This window comes from Vulpes lagopus, chromosome X (assembly GCF_018345385.1).
Source record: "Vulpes lagopus strain Blue_001 chromosome X, ASM1834538v1, whole genome shotgun sequence".
In the NCBI taxonomy this organism is placed as follows: Eukaryota; Metazoa; Chordata; class Mammalia; order Carnivora; family Canidae; genus Vulpes; species Vulpes lagopus.
In genome coordinates, this window is record NC_054848.1 from 74,505,021 (window position 1) to 74,516,561 (window position 11,541).

Genomic DNA, 11,541 nt, shown 5'->3' on the forward strand with positions numbered 1-11,541 from the left:
AAACTTAGCAGAAGGAAAGCCGTGTGGGACCCAGGCCTTGGGGCGAACTTACAGCTGTAGGGTGACAGACAAGGGGCTATTTAAGGTCCGGGAGAAACCAAGAACCATATGATCCTCTCATTAGATGCAGAGAAAGCATTTGACAAAATACAGCATCCAGTCTTGATCAAAACTCTTCAGAGTGTAGGGATAGAGGGAACTTTCCTCGACATCTTAAAAGCCATCTAAGAAAAACCCACAGTAAATATCATTCTCAATGGGGAAGCACTGGGAGCCTTTCCCCTAAGATCAGGAACAAGACAGGGATGTCCACTCTCACCATTGCTATTCAACATGGTACTGGAAGTCCTAGCCTCAGCAGTCAGACAACAAAAAGACATTAAAGACATTCAAATTGGCAAAGAAGAAGTCAAACTCTCCCTCTTCGCCGATGACATGATACTCTATATAGAAAACCCAAAAGCCTCCACCCCAAGATTGCTAGAACTCATACAGCAATTTGGTAGCATGGCAGGATACAAAATCAATGCCCAGAAATCAATGGCATTTCTATACACTAACAATGAGACTGAAGAAAGAGAAATTAAGGAGTCAATCCCATTTACAATTACACCCAAAAGCATAAGATACCTAGGAATAAACCTAACCGAAGACATAAAAGATCTATACCCTAAAAACTATAGAACACTTCTGAAAGAAATTGAGGAGACACAAAGAGATGGAAAAATATTCCATGCTCATGGATTGGAAGAATTAATATTGTAAAAATATCAATGTTACCCAGGGCAATTTACACGTTTAATGCAATCCCTATCAAAATACCATGGACTTTCTTCAGAGAGTTAGAACAAATTATTTTAAGATTTGTGTGGAATCAGAGAAGACCCCGAATAGCCAGGGGATAAAATTCCAGAAAACCATATCTGGGGGCATCACAATGCCAGATTTCAGGTTGTACTACAAAGCTGTGGTCATCAAGACAGTGTGGTACTGGCACAAAAACAGACCCCTCGATCAATGGAACAGAAGAGAGAATCCAGAAGTGGACCCTCAACTTTATGGTCAACTAATATTCGATAAAGGAGGAAAGACTATCCATTGGAAGAAAGACGGTCTCTTCAATAAATGGTGCTGGGAAAATTGGACATCCACATGCAGAAGAATGAAACTAGACCACAAAGATCAACTCAAAATGGATGAAAGATCTAAATGTGAGACAAGATTCCATCAAAATCCTAGAGGAGAACACAGGCAACACCCTTTTTGAACTTGGCCACAGTAACTTCTTGCAAGATACATCCAGGAAGGCAAAAGAAACAAAAGCAAAAGTGAACTATTGGGACTTCATCAAGATAAGAAGCTTTTGCACAACTAAAGATACAGTCAACAAAACTAAAAGACAACCTACAGAATGGGAGAAGATATTTGCAAATGACCTATCAGATAAAGGGCTAGTATCCAAGATCTATAAAGAACTTATTAAACTCAACAGCAAAGAAATAAAAAATCCAATCATGAAATGGGCAAAAGACATGAACAGAAATCTCAGAGGAAGACATGGACATGGCCAACATGCACATGAGAAAATGCTCTGCATCACTTGCCATCAGGGAAATACAAATCAAAACCGCAATGAGATACCACCTCACACTAGTGAGAATGGGGAAAATTAACAAGGCAGGAAACCACAAATGTTGGAGAGGAAGCGGAGAAAAGGGAACCCTCTTGAACTGATGGTGGGAATGTGAACTGGCGCAGCCACTCTGGAAAACTGTGTGGAGGTTCCTCAAAGAGTTAAAAATAGACCTGCCCTATGACCCAGCAATTGCACTGTTGGGGATTTACCCCAAAGACGCAGATGCAATGAAACGCCGGGACACCTGCACCCCGATGTTTCTAGCAGCAATGGCCACAATAGCCAAACTGTGGAAGGAGCCTCGGTGTCCATCGAAAGATGAATGGATAAAGAAGATGTGGTCTATATATTCAATGGAATATTACTCAGCAATTAGAAACGACAAATACCCACCATTTGCTTCAACGTGGATGGAACTGGAGGGTATTATGCTGAGTGAAGTAAGTCAATCGGAGAAGGACAGTGTATGGTATCATTCATTTGGGGAATATAAATAATAGTGAAAGGGAATATAAAGGAAGGGAGAAGAAATGTGTGGGAAATATCAGAAAGGGAGACAGAACATAAAGACTCCTAACTCTGGGAAATGAACTAGGGGTGGTGGAAGGGGAGGAGGGCGGGGGGGGGGGGTGGGGGTGAATGGGTGACGGGCACTGGGGGGGGCACTTGACAGGATGAGCACTGGGTGTTATTGTGTATGTTGGTAAATTGAACGCCAATAAAAATAAATTTATTAAAAAAATAAAATAAGGTCCGGGAGAGCACAAAACACTGCCAGTTCCTAGAATGGCAATGTCATTCATTAATTCATTTAACAAATATGAGTTAAGCACCTATGATGTGCCAGGCTCTGTTATGGGTGCTGGGGTCTACCAGTAAATAAAACAGAAATCCCTGCCCACAGGGAGCTTACATTCTGGAGGGAGGAGGGACAAGAAAAAAGAAAGCAAAATGAAAAAAAATGTGTTATATTCAAGTAATAGGTAGGGAAGGGTCATATAGAATGTTCAGGGATGGGGTTTTAAGTTTCAATAGCGTGGTTTGGGAAGGCCTCACTGAAGTTTGTATTTAAGTACAAACTCCGGAAGGTCAGGTCAGGTCGGATTTCAAGTGCCTCAGGAAGTTGTTTTGTTGTGTGCTCCAGTTCCACCATCATCAAAGCTTGGGCCTTAAAGGCCTGGTATCCCCAGCCTAGCGCGAATCCTTGTTCATCTCTTGTACTTAAGAGAAAGAGCTCCAAAGAGCCAGACCTTGCCCTTAAAGAGGTTAATGACCTTCCAGGTGGAAAAACAACAAAGAAGGATGTGAAGGGCTTTCATGAGGTATAAACAAAGTGATTTAGGACAGGGTAACTGGTAATTCAGTTCCAGGGAAAGTAATTGTATGTCCAGTAAGGCTGTCCCAAAGGAGAGAACCTTAGAGCTAGATCTTGAGAGATGAATAGGAGCTCACAGCAGGAGAGTAGGTATGGGTGGCAAGTTAGCTTTTCAGGAAAAAGAAGCCATTTGAGCAAAGGTCCAGAGATGGAATCAGTGAGGCTATTTTTTCTTCGGTATGGTCCCTGCCTCCAGTACTCTGTCCACCGCACGATAAAACAAGCACACACTCACCCTCAGTCTCTCTGGGCTGACTGTTGGGAAATCCTTATCACTTACCACACCCTCATTTCTTCCCTAGCCAGCAGGAAAGGCAGAAGTTGAGTCAGACGCATATCCCTAGAATCCAGAGGGTAGCAACCCTCTCCTCACTTCAGGACAATCCCTACTGAGCTAAGAGCCTCAGAGGCTTCATTCAGCCAGGTACATTCAGGGCTGTGTCCTTATAGTAATAAAGTGGCAAGTGGTCCCCTGTTAGAAGTGAAGTGGTGAAGGAGGGTCAGATTATCAGTGAGAGAAGTGGGCCAAAGTCTCTGCAGCACATCTGAAATGGAGTCAGGGACCAAAACTCAGGTTTTAGCTTGGAAGGGCAAGTTTCAATCATTGAGTCCTTACTTGTGAGCTATTTAGTGTTCCTAAAATCTCAGACAGCAGAAGCGGTGGGGACAGGGGATAGGAACACAAGCTCTGCAGCCACATGGCCCAGTTTGGTGATTTGGGGCAAGGCACCTAAATCTCTGATTTTCCTTTCCATCATAACATGGTTATAACTGTAGTGTCTGCCGCACAGAGTTACTATGAGGATGATATGAGATAAGTGTGTAAAGAACTTATCAGAGTACTGGCTCAATAGAGCCTAACAACCATTATTAGTAGCATTAAGGGGGAAGAGCTCCAAGAGCATCAAGCAGAATGCCACATTGACTCACTGACCAATCATCGCAGAATAGGCCTCCAAGGTCCATTTCACCACTCTGACCTAAAGTGAGGCACCTAAAATTGTGTTAGCAGAAATGTTCATCCCCTGCCAGGAGAAGTCTCACAAGCCAAGTTGGTGGTCTTTTTCTACTTGGATTCTAGCAGGTGCTAAAAACAAACAAACATGTAAAAAAACAAAACAGATGAAAAAAAAAAACCCTAGAACTGCAACAAAAAAACTTCATCAGGGCCTCAATTCCTTGCATTGTTCTCTCCACAGCCCAGTGGGGTAAACACATTAGGTCATTAACACCTTAATATTAATGGGTTTATGAGGAGTGGGAGTAGGGAGCTGAAAGAACAGAAAAGAAGCCAGTTAAAAATAAGAGGTCCAGGAGGCAGTGACGATTAATTTCTGTCACAACTGTACAAGGTCTAGGGTCAACCCTGCCAAAATCAATATTCTGGAATGCTAGGTCCTCTGGTCCTAAAGGAGCAGGGTACTTAGTGGGGGAAGAAAATATTGGTTAATGAAAAACAGATCACCTGTTCCTTCACCAGAATTCTAACCAAATGATTTCACGGCCAAAAAACCCCTATCTCATTCAACTTTGGGGGCTGGAGGAACAGGTTTCCTGGCCCTCTACAAACCATCACAGGGGATAAGAGCATTCTGTGCCCCTTCTGAGGGCCCTGGGGACCCTCTTCCAGGAGCAAACCTCCAACGCCTGCTCCAAGGGTGGCAAGATAGAGCAGTTCAACTCCAGAGCACACAGCTGGGTCCCCTGCCCCAAGCTCAGGGGGAGCCCACTGAGGAAAGACTCACAGCCAACCCGCCTCCAGCCTTTACCTTTGGCGGACCTACAGAGGCCAGAGAAGCTGACGCCGCGAGGTCCGGGTCCGGAAGCAGGGCGAGACCGAGACCCGGCGCGATGGCCAAGCGCTGAGAGAGGAACCACGGAAAAGGTGACTTGACATCTCCGAGGGTGCAGTTCCCGCTGGGAGCTCGGCCCCACCCGCCCCCAGGGCCGGCTCGGGAGGGGCTCGAGCCGGGACTGGCGGGGAAAAGCCGAGCCACTCTGCTTGAGGCGAGACCCGGAGGAGGCAGAGCCCCAAGGGGTACAGCCTCCGTTAGCGACCGGTGGGCCAGGGAAGGGGCCAGAAGAGGCCCGAGGGAACGCAAACTGGCGGGGAGGGGCCGCCCCAAGCAGACAGGAGTCAAAGCGTGGGGGGTGCGGTCCAGGGAGGCAGACAAGGGAGACGGGACAGGCAGTCAGCCAGGGAGAAGGAAAGATTGGGAGATCACAGACGGGGGGGCGGGGGCAGGGAAGGGCGCAGATCCCTGAGATAGGGGTGGGGGGGCGCTTAGGCAGAGAAAAGCAGGGAGGGGCCCGGGAGGAGCCCGGGACCCAGGGCGAAGGGGCGGCCCCCGGCCGCAGACGTACCTGTCACCTGCAACAGGTGCCACGAGAGGGTGAGACGTCCCAGTGCCGGATTCAACTGAGGGTCTCCGGCTCCTGGAAGACTGCAATCCTGCTCTGGCGGCTGGCCCTACTCACCCTCCGGTAGGCGGAAAAAGCTGCAACTTTCCCTGGAGCGGGGAGGAGCTGGACTCTTAAAGGGGCCGCACAGCTCTCTGGGCCCTTTAGTAGGGGGCTGCGCCACCCAAAGTGTACTCTGAGAGCCAAAGACTTTTAAGTCACTAGAGGGATACCCTCCTGGGTTAGGAAAAGAAGCTTAAGGGCCGAGGATTGGGGTCTAAACCTGGACGTGGCCCCCTTTTCACTTCCATCTGTGGCAACTCAGATGATAAATCTCCTGCCTCTTCCGCTTCGCTGAGCCAAAAGTTGTCAAACTGTCGTGTCCTTATAAGAAGATGAAGACTCTAGACCATATGATTTGGGAAGATAAAATACGATACCATTCGGATCCTTTAACTTTCAGGCCAATAACAGCGGCAAATAAAAGCGTCTGTCTAAAATAGGAATGTTTGAGACAAAGGACCTAAACTAAAATTCACACATACACACAGACACAAATGTTTAAAACATTCAACTCACTAGTAATCAAATAAGAGCAGATTAGAACAATAATGAGACTCTTTGGCAAAGTATTTGTTTGTTTTTATCACATTTAATGACAAAGTAGCTACCAAAAACAAAGTTCTTTCATAATTGCTGGTGGGAGAGTGTGTTGATTAAAAACCCTTTTAGAAGGCATGTGGGCAATATACATCATTAGACTTTAGAATATTTATATCTACCCAGTAATTGTAGATTCCTGCCCCCCCCCCACTTGCCTTCTCATCAGGCATTAACCATGCTCAATTAAACATCCCAAGTCTGCCATCATAAAAAAAAAAAGTCCTCCCTACAAACTAGATACTTCTCCAGCTCCTCTTTATGGGCAAATTTATTGAAAATGTACTTTGCAGGTACATTTGCAATCTCTATTCTCTTCTTCTCACCTACCAATTTGGCATCCTTCTCCAACACTCTACTGAAATTGAGCTCAACAAAATACCCAACCAATGAATGACCCCCATGTCCATAAATCTATGTAAATAAATAAAAAAATAAAGTGGAGGGATGCCTGGGTAGGCTCAGTGGTTGAGTGTCTGCCTTTGGCTCAGGTAGTGATCCCAGGATCCTGGGATCAAGTCCCACATCCAGCTCCCCGCAGGGAGCCTCCTTCTCCCTCTACTTATGTCTCTGCCACTCATTCTGTATCTTTCATGAATAAAAAAAAAAATCTTCTAAAAATAAATGCATAAATAAATAAATGGGGTATTTTTAATTATTATCTTGCTTGACATCTTCCCTACATTTAGCACTAATAACTATTTCCTCCTACTTGAAAGTCTTCCTATGATATTTGTAATTCCATAGCCTTGCTTTTCCTCCTACCCTTTTGCCCTCTCCTCTGAAGCATTTTGTAGATTCTACTTCTGCTATCTAACCTCTGATAGTCAGACATGCTCAGAGCTAGGCTGCATATATTGTCTCGCTAAATGATCTCTTTCACTCACTTGGCTTTAATTACCATCTATATGACCACAGCTATGATTTTATAGCTCTATCCAGAACTCTTCACTGAACTCTGTGTTCTTGACATCTCCATTTGGATGTCTTGCAGACATCTCAAATTCAACACATCCAAAGCTGAACACACCATATATTCTCTTAAATTTGCTCTTCCTCCAGTGTTTCCTATCTCAGTAAATGATAACATGCCACCCAAGGCAGAAACTTGACACCTAGCATAGTACCTGGCACATATTAGGCCTTCACTAATATTTATATAATGCATGAATGAATGTGTCCTAAGGAAAACAGACATACACAAATTTTTTGTACAACTATGCTAATCCTAGTATTTTTTTATATTTGAGTTTATTCTTCATTTAACTTTTAAAACACTACTATAGTTGAATATTAAAACAAAAACAATAGCAAGTAGTGAGCTATGATTATAGTCCTTCACTCATCCACTACTGCATATAAAATGCCAGCAGCAGTGTTATTCACCGGCCCCATTAAGAAGTCTGACACTGAACACCACCCCTAGGATGATGTTCATCATCCTCATATGCTTCCCCATTGTAATGGCGCCGTCTTTCCTGATTGGGATCAAAGTCCACAAGTTCTACCTGGTCCATTTCATCAGTCTCTTCTACTTCCTTCCTCTCAGGTAGGAGTTTTTCCAGCAAAGAAAGTTTATCAGGAGAGAGAAAGCTGTTCTCGGGGAAGTTTACCTTAAATTCGATGATTAGGCGACCCTTCTCATATGGTCTACGATAAATTGGCATGCCTTCATTTTTTTTTTTTTAATTTTTTATTTATTTATGATAGTCACAGAGAGAGAGAGAGAGAGAGAGAGAGAGAGAGAGAGAGAGAGAGGCAGAGATACAGGCGGAGGGAGAAGCAGGCTCCATGCACCGGGAGCCCCATGTGGGATTCGATCCCGGGTCTCCAGGATCGCGCCCTGGGCCAAAGGCAGGCGCCAAACCGCTGCGCCACCCAGGGATCCCCGGCATGCCTTCATTTAACACACACTTGATATCCCCATGCTTGACAATCTGACCTTGATGAGAGGTGATGACGATGGTTCGGTTGTCAAGAGTAGATATTGGCTTTTGAAAGCCACACAGGGCTTCAACCAGCTGTATATCCATACACATGAAAAGATCTTCTCCTCGTCGAGTAAAAACAACATGGTCCTTCTGATCTAAAACAATGATAATATCTCCTGGTTCAAGTCCTGGTTCTTGGTCTCCCTCACCATGGAATGTTATCTTCTGGTCATCTTTCATGCCTTTGTCAATATGCACTTCTAGAATCTTCTTCTCTCGAACTATCTTCCTTCCGTTGCAGCTTTTACATCTATCTTTAGGACTGATCCATTCCCCATGGCCCTGGCACTCCATGCACACAGACTGAATTTGCTGAACTATTCCAGGTCCTATCTGATGAATTCTTATTTGCATTCCAGTACCTCGGCAATTGGGACAACATTCGACTGCTCCTTTCTTACCACCTCGGCCTTCACATTTATCGCAAATCACATTCTTTTGCAGAGCTAGTTTTCTTGTTGCGCCATTATATAGATCTTCTAAGGTTACTGAGAGCTGATGTACAACATTTTTACCTCTCTGTTCTCTCTGCATCCTGCCTCCTCCTCCAAAAAACATATCAAAGATGTCCATGGGGGAGCCAAAACCACCACCAGCTCCACCTTCTTTAATTGCCTGTTCTCCTCCTTTGTCATATAATTCCCTTTTCTTTGCATCAGAGAGCACTTCATAAGCTTGAGAATCTGTTTAAACTTCTCTCCTTCATTTGGATTCTTATCAGGGTGGTACTTCAAGGCCAGTTTTCTGTAAGCCTTTTTCAATTCCTCCTGGGTGGCATTGGGTTTGACCCCCAAAACATCATAGTAAGTGGTTTCTTTCACCATTTTCTACAGCCGGTGAGAGGGCTGAAGCCGGTGTGGGGGAGCAGGAAGGAGCGTGTTGCTGGGCGCAGCTCGGGCAGCCGCCGCTCCTCCGCGTCTCACCGAGCGTTCTGGAAAGTTCCCCCAAGCGTTCTGGAAAGTTCCCCCTAGTATTACTTAGAATAATAAAATACTAAGAAAAAACCTAATGGTTCAATGGTTAAGTAAATTTTAATATAGTCATACAATGGAATATTATATAGCCAATAAAACTGACATTTACACATAGGTTATGACAGGAAAATGCTTATGCTCTAATATTAATAGAAAGTAGGATACAACATTTAATATAAAATATGATCACAACAGTTAATGAAAATGGGTCGATTTGCCTGGGAAAAAGATTAGAACAAAATCTGCAAAATACTAGTAGTGGCTGTCTCTATGTGATGGAAATAAATGAATTTTTGGTTGTCCTCCTACTTCTCAGTATTTTTCAACTTTGTTATAATGAGAACCGTATGGCTTTGACAATATAAATAATTGTTTTTGAAAAAGCTTGGGAAAAAATAATTTTAAAATTTTTATTTATTTATTTGAGCAGACACCCTGCTGAGCACAGAGCCTGACATGGACTCGACGTCACTACCCATGAGATTAAGGCCTGAGCGGAAACCAAGAGACAGATACTTAAGTGAGCCATCCAGACTCCCCCCCCAAAAAAATCATTTTAATTCTAACAGACAAAACAGTAAAATTTAGCTCCCAGGTTCTACCCAAAATTTGCTTCCATATTTTAGCCCTCCAGTATCCCATGCACTGCCTGAAGTGTGAAGAAAAGCCACTTCAAAAAGGAAATCCTTTTGTTAGCTTTGCCGACTCAGCCCTCAGGACCTATGCTCAGCCCTAGGCTTTGCATATGCTCTATCTCCCTAACCTGGCCTGTGGGAATTTAGACCACGCACTTTTCTGCTCCTTTTTTTGCAGATGATGCTTGCAGAAGCTGGAAACACCCTCAGCCAGGAGGGACTCCAGAAAACATTTTAGTCCAATCCCCTTATTCCCCAGCAAAATTTCCAGATATTTCGGGGGGGTTTTTTGTGCAGTTTCTCACTCTTTAACATCCACCTCATTAAACAGGATGTGAGAATCTGACTCTTTTACCCTATGACAGTCTTCGTGCACCAACTGCAAATACACAGAGAAAGACACACATAAACAATGAACCAAAACAAAGTTAGGCAATGGCCTATTCCCACAGACTCTGTGCTATCCATTTCTGTTTGATCCTCCTTGCTTGCCACAAGGATTCTGTGCTCAAATTCTTATAACCAAATATCATGAGGGGTCCAGTATAAGCAAACCCATGTTGTAACATGTATCAGAATTTCTTTTTGGGGCACCTGGGTGGCTCAGTGGTTGAGGGGTCCTGGGATTGAGTCCCGCATCAGGCTCCCCAGAAGGAGCCTGCTTATCCCTCTGCTTATGTCTCTGACTTTCTCTCTCTCTGTCTCTCATGAATAAATAAATAAAATTTTTTAAAAAAAGAATTTCTTTTTAAGGCTCAATAATACTCCATTGTATAAATATACCACATTTTGTTTATCAGTCACTTGATGGGCATTTGAATTATTTCCATCTTTCAGCTATTGTGAATGCTGCCATGAACATTGGTGTACAAGTATCTGTTTGAGTCTCTGCTTTCAATTCTTTTGGCATATACCTAGAAGTGGAATTGCTATATTATGTGGTAACTCTATATTTAGCTTTCCAAGTAATTGCCAAATTGTTTTCAACAGCAATGCACAAGGATTCCTGTTTTCCCATATCCTCACAAAAACATGGTATTTTCTGGGGAGTTTTGTTTGTTTGTGGTTTTTTTATATAATAGCCATCCCTAATGAGTCCGAAGTGATATCTCATTTTGGTTTTGATTTACATTTTTCCCAATGGCTTGTGATGTTATTCATCATTTCTTGTGCTTATTGTTCAACTTATATATTTTCTTTAGAGACATATCCAAGTCCTTTGCCCATTTTTGAATTCCATTTGTTGTTGTTGTTGAGTTGTGGGAATTCATTACATATTCTGGGTATTAATCCTTTATCAGATATATGCTTTGCAAATATTTTTCCCCATTCAGTGAACTGTCCTTTCATTCTCTTGATAATATCTTTTGATGTGCAAAATTCTTTAAGTTCAATGAAGTTCAATTTATTTATGTTGTTGTCTGTGCTTTGATGTCATATCAAAAAAAAATCATTGCCAAATCCAAAGTCTATATGTTTTCTTCTAATAGTTTTATAGTTTTAGGTCTATGGTTAGGTCTTTGATCCATTTTGAATTAGTTTTTGTGTATGTTGTAATTAAGGTCCAACTTCACTCTTTTGTATATGGATATCCAGTTTCCAGTCATCTTTTTTTTTTCAGTCTTTGAAAAGACTGTCCTTTTCCCATTTTCTTGTTATTTTTGTAAAAATTTATTTATTTATTTTACAGAGAGAGAGAGAGAGAGAGAGAGAGAGGACATGCGAGAGCAGGGGGAGGGGCAGAGGGAGAGAGAGAAAGAATCCTCAAGCAGAATCTGCACTGAGCCCGGAACCCAAATGGGGCTCAATCGCAGGACCCGGAGGTCATAACCTAAGCTGAAATCAAGAGATGGCCACTTAAAGAACTGAG

The 11,541-nt window shown here is 43.3% G+C and overlaps 1 protein-coding gene and 1 pseudogene across 5 annotated transcripts in view; both read right to left on the reverse strand.

Moving 5' to 3' along the window:
• Positions 1-5,523, reverse strand: part of SYTL4 (synaptotagmin like 4) — an 80,972-nt gene extending 75,449 nt beyond the window's left edge. For 3 of the 5 annotated variants that reach the window (XM_041741002.1, XM_041741005.1, XM_041741001.1), the window contains exons 1-2: positions 5,376-5,523; positions 4,781-4,873 (exon numbers count right to left, since the gene is read on the reverse strand). The gene's annotated coding sequence lies outside the window, so the exon portion shown is untranslated. The remainder of the gene's footprint in view (positions 1-4,780; positions 4,874-5,375) is intronic. The other 2 variants (XM_041741004.1, XM_041741003.1) reach the window with 2 other exon arrangements.
• Positions 5,524-7,311: 1,788 nt separating this feature from the next.
• On the reverse strand, positions 7,312-8,901 carry LOC121482916 (annotated as a pseudogene).
• Between the last annotated feature and the right edge of the window lie 2,640 nt (positions 8,902-11,541).